Raw genomic sequence first — 16,639 nt, 5'->3', positions numbered from 1 at the left:
TTTAATTGCATCTGTCGATTGAAGCTGCAGAGAGAATTTTTTTTTCCCTACAAACATCAATTGATCTCGTTGTACAAATTTCTCATTGACATTGAAGCTACAGAGAGAAACAGACACAGACACAGAAGAAAAAAAATCACAAAATCCCACAAACCCTAAATCCCACAAAAAAAATCACTAAATCCCTTCAATGGAGGAAAAAAATACCCTACAAACATCAATGATTCACGATTTTCCGTAGAAAGCTTAGGGAGAATTTTTTTTAATTGCATCTGTCGATTGAAGCTGCAGAGATAATTTTTTCCCTACAAACATCAATGGATCTCGTTGTACAAATTTCTCATTGACATTGAAGCTGCAGAGAGAAACAGACACAGACACAGAAGAAAAAAAATCACAAAATCCCACAAACCCTAAATCCCACAAAAAAAATCACTAAATCCCTTCAATGGAGGAAAAAAAATACCCTACAAATATCAATGATTCACGATTTTCGGTAGAAAGCCTAGGGAGAATTTTTTTTAATTGCATCTGTCGATTGAAGCTGCAGAGAGAATTTTTTTCCCTACAAACATCAATTGATCTCGTTGTACAAATTTCTCATCGACATTGAAGCTGCAGAGAGAAACAGACACAGACACAGAAGAAAAAAATCACAAAATCCCACAAACCCTAAACAAAGAAACAAAGAAAAATAATAATAACTGTAAAACTACTTAAAATCACCACATTCACATTTTCCTCAAAAGACAAAAAACAAAGAAACAAAACAGAAAATTTGGACAAAAAATTCAACAGCACCATTGATCTCAGATAGAGGGAAAAATAACCATAAAGTCTAGAAAATCCAAAATTAATGGCAGATATAGTGGAGAAAGTTTGAAGAAATGGCAAAGATTGAAACTTCAGCTACTTGAAGGAAAAAACAGCGAAAAACCATAATTAAAAAATTGGCACACTTCCATTCTCCTAAAACCAAAAACAGTAATCATAAGAATAACTAAAGGGAAGAATGAGAAGGCATAGTTTCAGAGCATTTCATCTCTAAGAAAAAAAAATAATAACTGTAAAATTAATTAAAATCACGACATTCACGTTCTCCTCAAAAAAAAAGAAAAGAAACAAAACAGCAAAACCAGACAAAAAATTCGACATCATTCATCTCAGAGATAGGGGGAAAATAACCAGAAAATCTCAAAAATCCATCATCGTATTTGCCGTAGAAAAAAAAAATGGAACAGTTTAAAACCTAGAAACAAAATCACCACATTTGAAACCCCTAGAAGAGGGAAAAAAAGATAAAAAATGAAATATAGAACTTACCTGGGGAGGAGAACGACGCCTAGTTTGTTGGAGGAGAAAACACCGTGCGGAGATGGCAGATTTCACCGTCGAGAAGGAAGGGGAGGGCGGATTTTGGACGCATCTACGGAGATGGCACCGTGCGGGGATGGCATCTGTCGAGAACGAGAGGGAGAACGTCAAATAGAGACGGCACCGCCGTGGATGGCTACGGAGATGGCACCGTGCGGAGAGACGGCAGATTTCTCCGTCGGAGATGGCCTCTGGTTTTGGGTGAGAAAGAGAGAGGGAGAGAGAACGTCGAATGGGTTTTTCTTTTTTGTTTCTGAAAAGATGAGAGAATGGCCAGAATCGTTTCAAATCCACGGTTATTACATGACTGCGCATATAAGCTATATGAGCGACCGCTCACCATCACTTTCCCTTATATATATATATATATATATATATATATATAGAGAAAACGGTTCCTACACATATGTGTAGATAAGTTATCTACACACTAGCTTAAAATACAGTGGGGGCCACATTATTTGGGTGATCCAAACCATTCATTTTTAAGGCCCTCACATAGATAGGGTGTCCACAAAAAACCAGATCCATAGGATCATCCTAACCATTCGAACTGTGGAGGCAAAAAATGGACTAATTTGTAAAGGTTTAAAGACATCCATTTTACCTCCACAAATCGTAGGATTGGGATGATCCTATGGATCTGATTTTTTGTAGACACCCTATCTATGTGAGGGCCTTTAAAATGGATGGCTTGGATCACCCAAACAATGTGGGCCCCCACTGTATTTTAAGCTAGTGTGTAGAGAACTCTCTACACATATGTGTAGGAACCGTTTTCTCATATATATATATATATATATATATATATATATATATATATATATATATATATAGGGAAAGGTGAGCGTACTCGGTCGAGTAGATAAGCTTATCTACTCGGTCGGGTTAAAAACAGTGGGGGCCCACATTTTTTGGGTGATCCAAACCATTCATTTGAAAGACCCTTACCTAGATAGGGTGTCCACAAGAAATCAGCCTTATAGGACCATCCTAACCCATCCAACAGTGGAGGGAAAAATGGGCAGATTTGTGGACAAACTACAGTTTGTCCATTTTCCCCATTTTTCCCTCCACATTTGGATGGGTTAGGATGATCCTATGGGGCTGATTTCTTGTGGACACCCTATCTAGGTAAGGGCCTTTCAAATGAATGGTTTGGATCACCCAAAAAATGTGGGCCCCCACTGTTTTTAACCCGACCGAGTAGATAAGCTTATCTACTCGACCGAGTACGCTCACCTTTCCCATCCCATATATATATATATATATATGGGAAAAGTGATCCTACTCGGTCGAGCAGCTAACGTTAAATACGCAGTCGCATAACTTAACCGAACTTTCTTTGTCAACTGTAGATCTACTCTAATCTCAGCCATTCAATGCCCAGCGATGACTTAAGCGTAAAAAAACCCTCGACTCTCTTTTTCTATTGTAGAACGGAAATACCAGAGACTTTGGGTTTTTTCAAATCGCCATCTCCCAGCGTAAAAACAAGAAAACCATCGATTCTCTCTCTCCTCGACGAGAAGAAAAAACAGAGGGAGTCTCCGTCGAGCATCTAGTGTGCCGTTGAGTCTCTGTCGAGCATCTGCTGTGCTAGGGTTTGGTAATTATTGTTTCCTTCTTCTCTCTTTATTCTAGGGTTTCTTCTAGAGTTTAAAGATTTGAAGCTAGGGTTTCTTCTATAAAAGCTAGGGTTTCAAGAATTGCTAAATTACTGTTTTGATTTTACAGATTTAGGGTTCTTGTGTTCATTTAGGGTTTCAAGCTAGGGTTTCTATGTTAATGAATCTGTAATATTACAAGCTAGGGTATCTTCTGTTGACTTCAATCTGTAATATAACAAGCTTGTAATAAATCTGAAATATTACAAGCCAGGGTGTGAAGCTAGGGTTTGGGGATTTTATTTTTTAAGCTAGGGTTTGGGGATTTTATTTTTGAAGCAAGTGTTTGGGGATTTTATTTCACGCCAGGGTTTGAATCTGTGGTATCCCTTTCCATTATCTTTCAAAAAAATGCCCTAGCCTAGAATTTTATTTGGGAATTTTATTTTTTCAGATGATTTTGAAGATTTTAAGGTAATATTGCTTTATTTGTTGGCAGTTTGATTACTGTGATTTATATGCTAGCCTTTTTTAAAAATTTGTTGATGATCCTATGTTTAGTTTCTTATTAGGTACTATTTTTTGTTTCAATATTTTTTGTGGTTTATGCCTATAAAATTCTTTTTTTCTACAACTTTCAATCTCTGATGAGTGATTCATTGCTGAACTTTCAATCTACAACTTTCAATATCTATGGTTCTTTGTCAACTGAGATTAGAAGTGATTTCCCTTGCTTTAAATTACACAGAGATGAAAATCCTAAGATTTGTCCAATTTTTATGTCATATTATGGCTGTAAGAGAGCTAACTGAACTTTTTTGTTGAACGATTGAATTAAATTATGTTCATATGATTGTGGTAATTCAATTCTTTTTGTTCAACATTGTGCAGATAGTGAAGATTAATGGCCTCGTCTAACCGTAGCAATTCAGATTCACTTGGAGAATTACCATGTATGTATGGAATAAAAGTGACTATCAAAATAACTCAGTCAGATGCGACAATGATGAAGACAATAGGGAATTTGGTTCGAGGAGGGACAGCATGAGTGGTAATCAACGTCTGCAGAGGTTGGAGGCCGAGGTTGCCGAATTAAAGTTGTTGGTGCAACAGGAGCGTCAAAACATTAAAGACATTGAAAGGTTGGAGCATGAGGTTGCCGAATTGAAGTTGTTGGTGCAATAGGCGCGTCAAGACATTAAAGACACTTAGAGGCTGGAGCACGAGGTTGTCGAATTGAAGTTGGCAGTGCAACAAGAGCGTTAAGCCGTTAAATTAGTCGAGAACGAAAACAGGTAGATTAAAGCGATGGGAGTTGTTATTTTTTTTGTAAATGTTTTTTTCCAATGTATCACTAAGTAAGGTAGGAAGCAATTTACTTGCTTTTTAATATTGTGCTGTTCTTTTTTGTTCCTGACAGTTCTGTAATTTTTACATGGCATCCATGTTTTATGTAACTTTTTGTTTTGTTTATCTATTACTTATATGGAAATGGGATGCATCTCGATGTGAGTCATCTTTTTCTTTTCTTTCGTCTTCTTCTTTTTCTGTTATTGTTCTTTTCTTTCTGCTGGTCGTGTTTGTTTAAGGAGAAAGATGAGTTGAGAGTCTTATTGAGTGTTTTGTGATAGTGATTTTAGATAGCTTTGAAGAATTCTTTGGAGAAAAGAAGGATAGGACCTGCTATGTGACTTGGTTTTTTTTTTCCTGATATAGTGATTTTGGATAGCTTTGAAGAATTTATTGTGAGAAAATAAATGAATGCTACTTGCTATAAGACTGGTTTTTGGTACTTGAGAATTTACGCTAGCATCTAGTACAAGTACAAGCTTAGGCTGAATAAACCTAAGAATGGGTTTGTGCCAAGATCAATGCTAGCATGCCCTAGCTGGCAAAAAGGAAAATGACTAATTATAGATGTTTGGGGGTTGGCAAACATCCAATAATGATGTTTGATCCATCTCAAGGCAATCTAGATCGTTCACTTGGTTGCCACCCAATATACAACTCAAAGTTTGTAATTGTTGAATTACAAGTGCTTGATTATTTTTTCAAACGAATAACCTGGTTATTGTACATGAAAAATTACAATAAAGACTACCTGCTAGGCTCTTTAAACTAGGGGTGCAACTCGGGTCGGGTTCAACCTAGTACTTGAATAGACACCTAGTTTGGGTCAGCTAGTATTAACCATAGTGAGCTAGTGTTATTTAATCTTTCCCATCTGAAAAAAAAAACAATTGAGGCAACTACATAAAAAAAATAACAATCCAGATCCAAATAGGGTTTGCCTTTGTAGCTTATAGGAACTGATGATAACAAAGACTATCCTATTGTGCAACAACAGATTGAAATTGAAAATGGAATTTTCGGTAGAGTAGCCTGAATTGGACAATTTCTGCACTTCATGTTTTGGACAAATCAAATCTAAACTGGAAAATTGATGACTACATTGTTCTCATCTTAGTTCTTGACCTTTGGAAAAAACAGACAGATCTTTTTTCCAGGTCCTTATATCTAACTGCTAAACACAAACTCATTAGAATCTGGGTTTAGAACTGACTTGAACTGAACTGGTGCACTTTCACCAGATAGTCACATAGCAAGGATTGATTGTGGGGTTGCCTCCTGGGGCTAACACATACCATCAGTAATCTAAGTAGGCCAAATATAAGAAAGAAAGAGCATATCAATAACAGGTTCAGTTCCAGAACCTCTTTGCTGTCCCAAATATTGCAGATGTTAATACAATCCCATTCATAAACTGGTTGTATTAACTTGAAGAATGTTAATACAGAAACTATCCCATACAAAAACCTAAAGGAAAAACCATCCCATACATGATGTTAATACAATCCCATACATAATGTTAATACAATCCCATCCCATACAGAAACCAAAAGAAAAAAACACATGGTGGTCAACATGTAGCTTTACAATTCAACCCAATGCTCTCTTCACTTTGAACTCATCTTCCAATGTGAACAGGCTGCCATGAAATAGCGACTCACCTGCATGCAATCGGAGGAATATTAGAACACCAAGGTAAGCATCAAATGAAAGAAGATATAATTAAGAATACAAGATGAAGGGCAAGAAAAATAAAAGATGATAAGAAACTACCAAGTACCTATCTAGAAATATTTACAAAGTTGTAGCACAAAGAAGCTATCAAGTACCTATGCAAATACATCGATTTCTTCAGTCTCTTCCTCTTCTTCCTCTTCATCTTCCTCATCCTTTAATATCATCTATTGGTACATAGAAAATGTTACTTCACATGAATAATAATTACAACATAGAAAATGAGAAATTCTACAAATACAAAGTGACAAAAACCCGAACCTTGAGTTCTTTTTACACATTCTCGTATTATGGCCTAATTCTCCACATCTTTTACACTTTCGTTTCTTTATTTTCGCTTGAGAGGTCTCTATCGGCGATTTAAAACGTGTAGCAACATTCGGGCGGCCTTTGGTTTTCACAACTTGTGGGTCACGAATATATATCCTTGCAGATTCACTCACAAAATTGGATTGTACTTGGCTACAAGTAGTATTTGCAGGAATAAGTTGTGTCTCTCTCTTCGCTTGTTCACATTCTACCAACCATACATCAAGTGTTTCATACACCTTAAAAAGACTCTTATTACCCTTAAGTTCATGTACTAGCCTATGACACCTTGCTATTACACAGCATGTTTCATAAGGAGTAACTTCATTACTATCTTCTTCGCCTAAAGACACCCCACCACCAAGTACAAATCTAGCCCCAATTGTCCATCTGTTTAAATATATTGCTCAGGAATTCTACTCAATTACTTCTTGGTCATAATACGAAGTATATGCTTGCACAAAATCCCTTCAATCTCGAACTTTGCACACTCACATGTAACCTTCAAACCTTCTTCAGAATCATCATACAAGACCTTGTACCATTTTCACTTCTCGTCTACACTCACTCCCACACTGTATTAAGTTGTGTTGCCATTCTTATCCGTTTTCTCATGCCAACAGTCAAGGCTATCCTTAAACTCTACTTGAAATCTATCAAACATTGTCCTAGTATAACTTTTGCTTGCTTCTTCTTCTAATTTGTACCTTGAAATTAATATGGCCTTCGTAGTTTTAGATTTGAAATCTTCTTGGGACTCTGCTTTACGACGAAACTCAAGTGCGCTATCATATTGATCTACGAATTCTTTTAAAGTTGTGTTCATATTAACATACCCAACAAAGAAAGCATTGATGCTCTCACTGCGGCCACTAAAAGTCATTTCAGCTGTGAATATATCTCTAAAATAAGTTGGTACCCAGTGACTACGTAGCTCCCACATCTTTGCTAGCCATCCATTTTCATTAATCTTATATTTCTCCACTAATTCTTTCCATTTCAACTCGCTGTCATGTATTTCTCTTTTATAAAATCATTTCTTGTAATCCTTGCAAAACTCACTATCGGTTTCTCTCATCGCTGGAACATACTCAACTAAATGCTTCTGTATGTGCCAGGAGCAAAACCTATGGCGGGTTTTTGGGAAAACAGTTTGAATTGCATTTCTCATCGCCCTGTTCATATATGTTATCATACAACCGGCACCTTCCCAAACATGCACTGTAACTGTAAGCCCAATGGTTCCTACCTTGGCATTCCCATCTTCTTTTGATGATTTCAAACTCAAGTGATTTTATATCACTAATGTGTTTGATTGTCTTAAGTTGTAGATTATGAGTATGTTCAAGGTTGCTTGGATTGAGGCCAAGAAGCTCTCATTGGACCATATTAGGAAGGCCAAAGGTATTGGAGGTCCAAGAAGTATGAAGACTTGAAGCAATGCAAGTGAAGACCATTTTAAGTCTTTTTAGATTGTATTGATCCAATCCTAGTTTAGATTTTTAGAGGCATGAATAAAGTAATCACACACCCCTAAATGTTTAAGTGATTATTTTTGTGGTGTTCTAAGCCTTTGGAACCCTCATAACAATTCAAACATTGTATAAAATGTGGAAGTCTTGAAGCCCAAAACAAATAAGAAAACATAATTGAAAAACCTACTGGAAATAGGCTTCTCGGAACTCTGAGAATATTCTCGGAGCTCCGAGCTCGGAACTCTGAGAAATGGTCCAGTAACATTTTTTTATCTTCTGTTTGTATTCCCAGAACTCCGAGAGAAATTCTCGAAACTCCGAGAAAGTCTCTATGAACTCCGAGACCACTATATTGGGAAAAAAAATATAGCCGTTGGGGTTTTTCCCAAAATTACGACTATGCCCCCAAACGGTCATATTTTGGGTTTTCTATATATATGTGAGTTCTAAACTTCCCAACGATCAATCCTAACACTCTAAAACTCTATTTGAACATCCTAAGAGTGAATCAAGCTTGTTTATGTCTCTCATCCTCTAGATTTAGGATTTGGATCATAGGTTCTAATTTGTACATCCTCTTCAAGATTGTAACCGTTGTGAAGGGATTTTTGTTTTCTTTCTTTCTTGATAATACCGTGTATTTGGGCGAGTGTTCGGAGAAGCGAAACCCTCTCTTCGTGGTGTGGATTGCCACCAAGGTTAAAGCGATTGGACATTGTAATTGTCACTGGTCTTCGCTAAGGTTAAGAAGATGATCATAGTGAAGCCATCAACGGGTTTGGTTGGTGGAGTGGAGTAGGCCTCGCATTTGAGGACCGAACCACTTTAAATCTCGGGTGCATTCTTTCTTGTCTCTTGCCCTTTTATTTGAATTTGCACTTTAGACTTAACTTAGTTGCTTAAATTATTTTTTGATCTCTTAATCTTTTCTTGGGTTAAAAGTTTTCAAAAGAGTAAAAATTTATTTTTACAATTAACCTAATCTCCCTCCTCCTAAGTTGCCTTTAAGAATATTTGGGCCTCTCATTGAAATTTCAGTAACCACTGTTGAAATAGCCATGTGAATGTCTCCTCTGTCTCATCGGCTAACAATGCGCATCCAAATAGTGTAGACTGACGATGGTGACTAACTCTGGGAAATGGAGCAAATGGCATCTTAAGCCTATTTGTCCTGTACGTGACATCAAATACAATGACATCACTAAACTTCAGGTATGCCTCTCGCGCCCATGAATCGGCCCAAAACATCGATCGCAAGTTCCCATTAATGTCCAACTCCATAGCAAAATGAAAGGGTCTTCTGATCGTTTCTTTTGGAAATATTCTGCTACCAAGACACCTTCCTTACCTATATTGTTAGCCCTCTTTTTTCTCAAATGGGACACCACCTGATTTGTTGTCAAAGCAGCAGCTGTTGCTTGACATGTGACATTAATAGCCTTTAGAACACCAGCAGGCTTCATCCCTATCTTACTTATGTCATCTATCAAATTCTTACATGCTTCATTCTTAAAAAATCTATTATGAGATCGATGCATTCGCCTTCTAGGTGGAGAGGTAAGCTCGTGGTAATGATCATCTTCAAAAGCTCTCACGTGGCAGTTCCCATCTATGTAAGAGATATCCATCTTTACTTTGCAGCATTCTCTTACAGTGCGACGACGCTTCACTACTTTATCACTCTCTTTGTTATCTTTCACATATTTGAACCCCGCTCTATCATATACAAATCTCCTAAATATCAGTTCCCTGTTTTCTTCGACTTATAAGTTGTGTCTTTTCGAATTCCAAATCCCATACCCAACGCATATAAGTTATAAAACTCTTATGCAGCAATATCGGTATCAAATATCTGGTCCTTAAATGGTTTGGAAACTAAATTCCCCTCATTAGCATCCTTAGTAGGCGAACTCAATGTACCGCTACAACCCTCACCGTTATCAACAGAAAGTAAACAACCCTCATTCAAATTTTCCTCCTCCTCAACCATAACAAATTCATTGACATATTGTCCATCATTAACGCCATGTCATCAACCACAATCAATCTATTAGCATCAATATCATCAATTGATAACCCAAAACCTTGGGACAGAGCAGGGGCGATGCCAGAAATTTTGCACAAGGGGGGCAAAAATTATAGTAATTTTTAATCTATCTTAAAATTAAGATGGAAAAAATTTCTATCTAAAATTTTGCACAGGGGGGCAAAAATTATAGGAAATTTTGCACAAAGAAGGGAGATAAAAATGGTAACATTAAAATTTTAAACTTATTTTCTATCTTAGGGATGATTGGAAAGGGGGGCATTATTTTTTAAAAAGGGGTAAGTATAAAAAAATATTAAAAAATAAAGGTATATATATATTTTTTCCAAAAAATAAGGGGGGCAATTGTCCCCCTTTCCTTACAAGTGGCATCGCCCCTGGGACAGAGTCTCATCCATTAGCTCTATAAAACTTAACCAATCCCTTTCAAATTGAGCTTAAACCCAGTCAGAATTTCTACCTGCGGTTCTAACCAATCATTCCAAACACAACTCAATATAATGAAGTGGTTAACAAATAAAAGGGTTGTATTCCACAAAATCACAGCTGATACAAAATTTGCTCGGAAAGGAAATCGGGTTTTTAAATCGAGAAGAAGAAAGAAATATTACCAGTTCAAGAGAAGAAGCTCTGTTTGAAGAGAAAGAAATGTTGCAAAGAGAAGAAGCTCTGCTTCTCTTCTCTCCTTCAAGCCCTGTTTTAAATCCACGAAACACTTATTACAGTTTTCAGGTTTACACAAAATAGCCGAAAAAGCGGGTTTTTAGCAAATAAACCACAAAAGCATATGAGAAATTGTAGTAGATGAGAGAAGAATCCTCAAGTAGAAAAGTTGTAGCAAGAAATAGATCTCCGAAACAGAAATTACAATGAAATAAGACCTAAATAAAGCTAGAAATTCGATAAACAAAAGGGATTACAAGAACTTGTACTTAAAGGAATGTATATACCTGCGCCAATAAAGACTGCAAATCGGTAGTTCTAAAAATTTTTGGGAATCAGATAACTTTTCCACTGTTTCATTACACATTTTTCTGATGCGTTGTTTGATTAAACATGAAAAAAGGGTAACTTAATCCGTTGGATTTCAATTTTATTTACAAGGAAACAAAAAAAAAATCAAAGGATAAAATTTTGTACAAAGATTTGCAGTTTTTTAGATTAAAATTTTACAAGTGCTTAAAATTTTACAAGTTCTGAAAATTTTTAAGAACTTGTACTTAAAGAATTTTTAAGAACAAGTAGAACTACCGATAGTTCTTGAAAAAACTACAAATCGAAAACCTAAAAAGTTTTCAAAGTGTTTTCCAACCCTAAAAATGAGAGCAGAGAGGGGTTTTGAGTGGGGGTGGTTCGAAGACGGACAAAACTAGCTTAAAAGAGAGAATAATAAAGAACCATTACCGGAAAAAAATAGGGTGTTGCTACTGGCTCGTCGGAATAAGGAGAGAGAGGGAGAAAGTCGGCGCCACGAAGGAGATAAACTCTAGATTTCAAACCATCGACCTCTGTTTTTTTTCTCGTCGTCAGCTAGAGTTTTCTCAATTCTCGTCGAAATAGGGAGAGAGGGAGAGAGGGAGAGAGAAAGTCGAGCGTCTAGCATCTTTTACGCTTTCCCTTTTCATTCGACGGGTGGGATTAGAAAGATCTACGGTCTTACTTGTTTATGCGTTAAGTAATAGCGACATCATATTTAACGTTAGCTACTCAACCGCGTAGCAACACTTTTCCAAACGTACCGCCCGTGAAGTCCCTTGAAGGTATTATACGGTGGCCGACCGTGAAGTCCCTTGAAGGTGGTACGTCAAACGTACCGCCCTTGATATTTGATCCAATTTCAGCCTCTTAAAAAGTGCGCTGCTGTTGGATCAAATATCAAGGGTGGTACATCGCAACCATATAAAAACTCCTCTATATGTATTCACATATTTTTTCACATTTACACGGGATCTTGTCATGCAACAAGATCAGAAGTTTATTACTACTGCTACTACAGCTGCTGCTGCTACTACTGCTACTACTATTATTATTAGAGAAAACGGTTCCTACACATATGTGTAGATAAGTTATCTACACACTAGCTTAAAATACAGTGGGGGCCACATTGTTTGGGTGATCCAAGCCATTCATTTTTAAGGCTCTCACATAGATAGGGTGTCCACAAAAAATCAGATCCATAGGATCATCCTAACCATTCGAATTGTGGAGGCAAAAAATGGACTAATTTGTGAAGGTTTAAAGACATCCATTTTACCTCCACAAATCGTTGGGTTGGGATGATCCTATGGATTTGATTTTTTGTAGACAGCCTATCTATGTGAGGGCCTTTAAAATGGATGGCTTGGATCACCCAAACAATGTGGGCCCCCACTGTATTTTAAGCTAGTGTGTAGGGAACTCTCTACACATATGTGTAGGAACCGTTTTCTCTTATTATTATTATTATTAGAGGAAGTCTAGGCTGAAGGGTGCCCTTGTAAAAAAGAGGTGAAAGGGCTCTCTTATTGGCTACACATCACCATCATGCATTAATAACGGCTGAAAAGTCAAACGTGATGGTGATGTGCAGCCAATGGGGGAGCCCTTTCACCTCTTTTTTGCAAGGGCTCCATTCAGTTTAGACTACCTATTATTATTATTATTATTATTATTGTTATTATATTTTCCCTCACGTAGGTAAGCTTGAGGTTGTATTAAACTAGAACTTTGGGTATTATAATTGCTTTTTGCTGAAATGTTTTACTCAATGAAGAAACTTCTCTAAAGAAACACTTTTCGGTGAATGTCCCGCATGAACTTCCAAAATGACTTTTTCTTGCATACGGGATTTGATAAAATAATTTCTTTTGAAATACGGAAACCTTACTCCAGAATCATTAGTAGCCAAATTCATCTTTGCTTCTTCTCATTGAACTCCTTCCACGAATAGTTTTCACATAACTAAAGTTAGCTTCCATGAATATCTCTCCACCCCCTTTTTTTCATTGAAGTGTATAGAATCTCTCTCTCTCTCTCTCTCTCTCTCTCTCTCTCTCTCTCTCAAGAGATAGTTGGAAAGCTACATACAACTTTCTCAACTCTATCTCCAATAAAGGGGCGTTGAATGAAGGCACTAGGATAAGCCCCAATTCTCTCTTTAGCATTCATGGCAAAGACAAAAGAATGTGTGAACATCACTAGCTAAAAGATGGTCATCCCTGTTTTGAAGGTTGCTGGTAAAGTAAAGATGGGAGGCACGCGCATGCCATGTGATGATCGACATGCTTTGTCCTCATATGCATGACACTCGATGGGGTAGGTGGCAAGTTGGACAACATAAGGCCCAAGTTATGGGTAACGACCCCAAGACGTGGCATCGAGATTAACACATGTAATGCATGTTTCTTTCACTTGGGATCTAATCTATGCCAAAAAAAAAAGAAAAAAAAATCACATAATATAAACATGATCATCTGTATAAGCAGGGGCGTAGCCAAGAATTTATACTTTGAGGGGCCGGACTAATTTACACTGGCCTCCATTGGTCATTGGGGGGGGGCATGGCCATTAAACCAACTAAGCATGCATGTGCATGCCATGAAGCATAATAGGGATTTTGCATGTCATTGGGGGGCCATGGCCCCCCTCATGCTATATGTGCCTCCGCCCCAGTGTATAAGCACTGTAAAATTGTAGGTGATTAAGATATCTCGTATTTGTAACAAGGGATTTGGTAGGGACCATCACAGAAGGCATTTCGCAGGCCGGTTGTTAGTGAGAGAGCAGCTGTTACTTGTAGGAAATAAAGTTGCTTAGATTTTCTTGCTTTTGGGATTTGCTTTCTTAGTTATTTGTTATGGCTAGGATTCTTAGGGATTAGGGGATTTTCTATAAATAACATGTATTTATCCTTTATTAAAAGAGTAAGTAGAAATTTATTCCAGAAATTGTGTTTTGTGCACAAAGGAGGATGATCCTTCCCTCGAAAGAGGGTCAAGAGGTAGATCTTCCTTCTAAGAAGATTAAGCACGTTGTGATCCAAATCAAGGTTCGTAACAAAGTGGTATCAGAGCCATCGATCTTGTGTCATGGCAATGTATCGGGTGATTTTGGATTCCATGAGTGACGATGTTTGTAACATTTTTCAGAATTTATAGAAGAAAACCAGCGATTTTCAGAAGGCCTAAACAAAATCAGCATGCTGATCAAGGAAATATAAGAAGAAAGAAAGCTAAATATGAAAATTGCGCAAATTGATGCCGGTGGAAACGATTTTGTTGAACATCATGCAAAGATTCATTCTGATTTTGTATACCCATTCGATCTTCCATCGCTTCGATGCGCTACAATGAAAAATCGTATTTCTTTTCCAGTTTGATCACAAGAGAATTTGAAGGTGGAGTTCACAGATCACGGCTGTTGTTTTTTAAGGTGGAAGTCCAACGTCAGATGTATTGCTCAACAAAATCATGCCCAATATGATTTAGGACCTGGGTGGGACAAATTTTTTCTCCAATAATCCAACCTCGGGGATAAGGTTGATTTCAAGGGTGGAGGAATGTTACGTGCCCACTTGGATGAAATAAGGTTGTTTAGATTTTGCTGCTTTTGGGATTTGCTTTCTTAGTTGCATGTTATGGCTAGGATCCTATGGGATAAGGTTTATCTAGATTATGGGATTTTCTATAGATAACATGTATTCAACCTTTATTAAAACAATAAGGAAAAATTTATTCCAGAAATTGTGTTTTGTGCACAAAGGAGGATCACCCTTCCCTCGAAGAGGGTCAAGTGGCCGATCCTCCCTCTAAGAAGATCAAGCACGTTGCGATCCGAATCAAGGTTCATAATAGCAGCCACATAGGCCAACTTTTCAACAGATTTTGTCATATTCATTTAATTCATCTGAGCTGGTTGCACTCTCACGCAATAGCCATCCGCAAAATGCCTTCTGCATCCCTAGTAACAATGGCAAGATCTTTCATAAGTAGTTCTCATAGGAGCTGTTATCCATGGAATAGTAAGTCGAGGTTTATGTTATCCTTGGACAGGATGTTGGTGGTAATTTTTGGAATCACGGTGTGAGGTGTTTTATATTCTTTAAAGGGTGCGATTGCACCTCGTTTTCTTTTGGAAAGTGCGGCCAAATACAACAAAAGTAGATTATTAAAGGGCACCTAAGGGCAAGTTTTGCTACCATTAATTTTTTTTCATGATAAAATGGTGTCTCCAAGTGGTGAGAGTGGTAGGGTAGGTGAAGTGGCCAAAATGAGGAAACTAGTGTCTCCAAGTGGTGATAAGTGGCTAAAATTCAGGAAACCCAAAACTCTACTCAAAATAGGATCGAGTTTTTACTGACTTGTAGCCACTTCACATCCTCATCTCAATCGTTCCCCCTCAAATCTCTCTCCTCCTCCCACCCTCCCTACCCCTCTCTCACCAGTTGGAGACACTAATTTATCATGAAAAACAAATTCTTGGCTGCCAGACATAGCCTATGTTGGAAAAAAATGGTCTGATCTGTGACTTAATCGAACCTGAGAATTGTTACTTGAAAGGAGAACTTTTTTCTGTTGGAACCAGAAATGTAAATAAACCAGTACTTATCTTTTTTGTAGAAAACATTTCTGGAAAACCCGATTAAGAAGAAGAAGGCTGAGTCGTGCCACATGTCACTCTCCTTAAGAATTGTATCCGCCCCCTACTAGTGCAACCGGGATCCGCGAACCAATGCTCCAAGATAAAACAGCCAAAGTTGGTTCCAGTCCACGTGCACTCGATGACTGGTCCACGCAGAACCACCTTGGAATAGTGCTCAAACACAGAAAGATCGGAGGAAGAAGATGATAAAAAACAGTACGGAAGTTGCCTTTAGAAATCAGAATTCGTGTACATCAATCTGCTGTCATAACGGTCTTTGACTTTTCTATTAAATTTTTTTTGAAATTGTCCAACAGCCTAAAAGTTCAAAGAAATACATCTGGTTTTGGTGGTTTCACCACTCTTTTTTTCCATCTAATTGTATAATCCAGCATGAAAAAAAACACCCATCTCTCATTTGTTAATGAAACCCCTTTATTAAAAGGGTAAAATGACAGTCATGTTTTGAAGGCTTCGGTTGTGATATAAACATCCTTTTATTTTAGGGTTCATTATGCTGGGAACCGGGTAGAACTCACCTTTAAAAGCTAGCCATTAAGGGGAGAGTACCGAAGTACTTATAAGTCCATGCACATCTATTCACTTTATCGATGTGTAGTAGGAAAATATCTTCCATATCCTTGCTGTATATAGTATCGATTCTAATCTTAGGATACTTCAGATACTTTCTCCATATCCTCCGTATCCTTGCTGTATATAGCATGTATATTAGGCAATGAACTTTCTAGATGATAACCTAAGAGGAAAGCATACACATTCATGGTTGTAACTTACCATTTCTAGAAAGTTCATTTCCTAATATGCATGCTATATACAACAAGGTTATGGAGAAAGTATCCTAATTATCCTAAGATTAGGATCGATCTATATACAACAAGGATATGGATATTGTAAATACCAGAAGTACCCCCCTTACAAAATTCGCCCCCCTCTAAAAGGGGAGGGCGTTTTTGTCAAGGAGAGTTAGGATTAGATTAGGGCTTCTCTAAGAGACCTATGATCTACTTAGGCAAATCATGGGATATTACAAATGAGTACTTTAGCCTATGATCTAGACCGATTCATTAAGTAGCCCCTATTGTAGATAGGCCAATGATCCTAAC

At 37.5% G+C, this 16,639-nt stretch overlaps 2 long non-coding RNA genes across 2 annotated transcripts; one reads left to right on the top strand and one right to left on the bottom strand.

Moving 5' to 3' along the window:
• Nucleotides 1–2,734: 2,734 nt before the first annotated feature.
• LOC143851327 (uncharacterized) lies at nucleotides 2,735–4,506 on the top strand. The gene is made up of 2 exons (XR_013236290.1): nucleotides 2,735–2,983; nucleotides 3,873–4,506. It is a non-coding gene; the product is annotated as an uncharacterized LOC143851327 (long non-coding RNA).
• A 1,231-nt stretch (nucleotides 4,507–5,737) lies between these two features.
• LOC143850954 (uncharacterized) lies at nucleotides 5,738–11,485 on the bottom strand. The gene is made up of 4 exons (XR_013236136.1): nucleotides 11,301–11,485; nucleotides 10,508–10,590; nucleotides 6,161–6,232; nucleotides 5,738–5,992 (listed from the first exon to the last, which is right to left on the bottom strand). It is a non-coding gene; the product is annotated as an uncharacterized LOC143850954 (long non-coding RNA).
• Nucleotides 11,486–16,639: the final 5,154 nt, after the last annotated feature.

This window comes from Tasmannia lanceolata, unplaced genomic scaffold (assembly GCF_043159265.1).
Source record: "Tasmannia lanceolata isolate RefF3 unplaced genomic scaffold, GAP_Taslan_0.1 ptg000018l, whole genome shotgun sequence".
Taxonomy (NCBI): domain Eukaryota; kingdom Viridiplantae; phylum Streptophyta; class Magnoliopsida; order Canellales; family Winteraceae; genus Tasmannia; species Tasmannia lanceolata.
The sequence above is the reverse complement of the archived record's forward strand: the minus strand, read 5'-3'. Positions and strand labels throughout refer to the sequence as shown.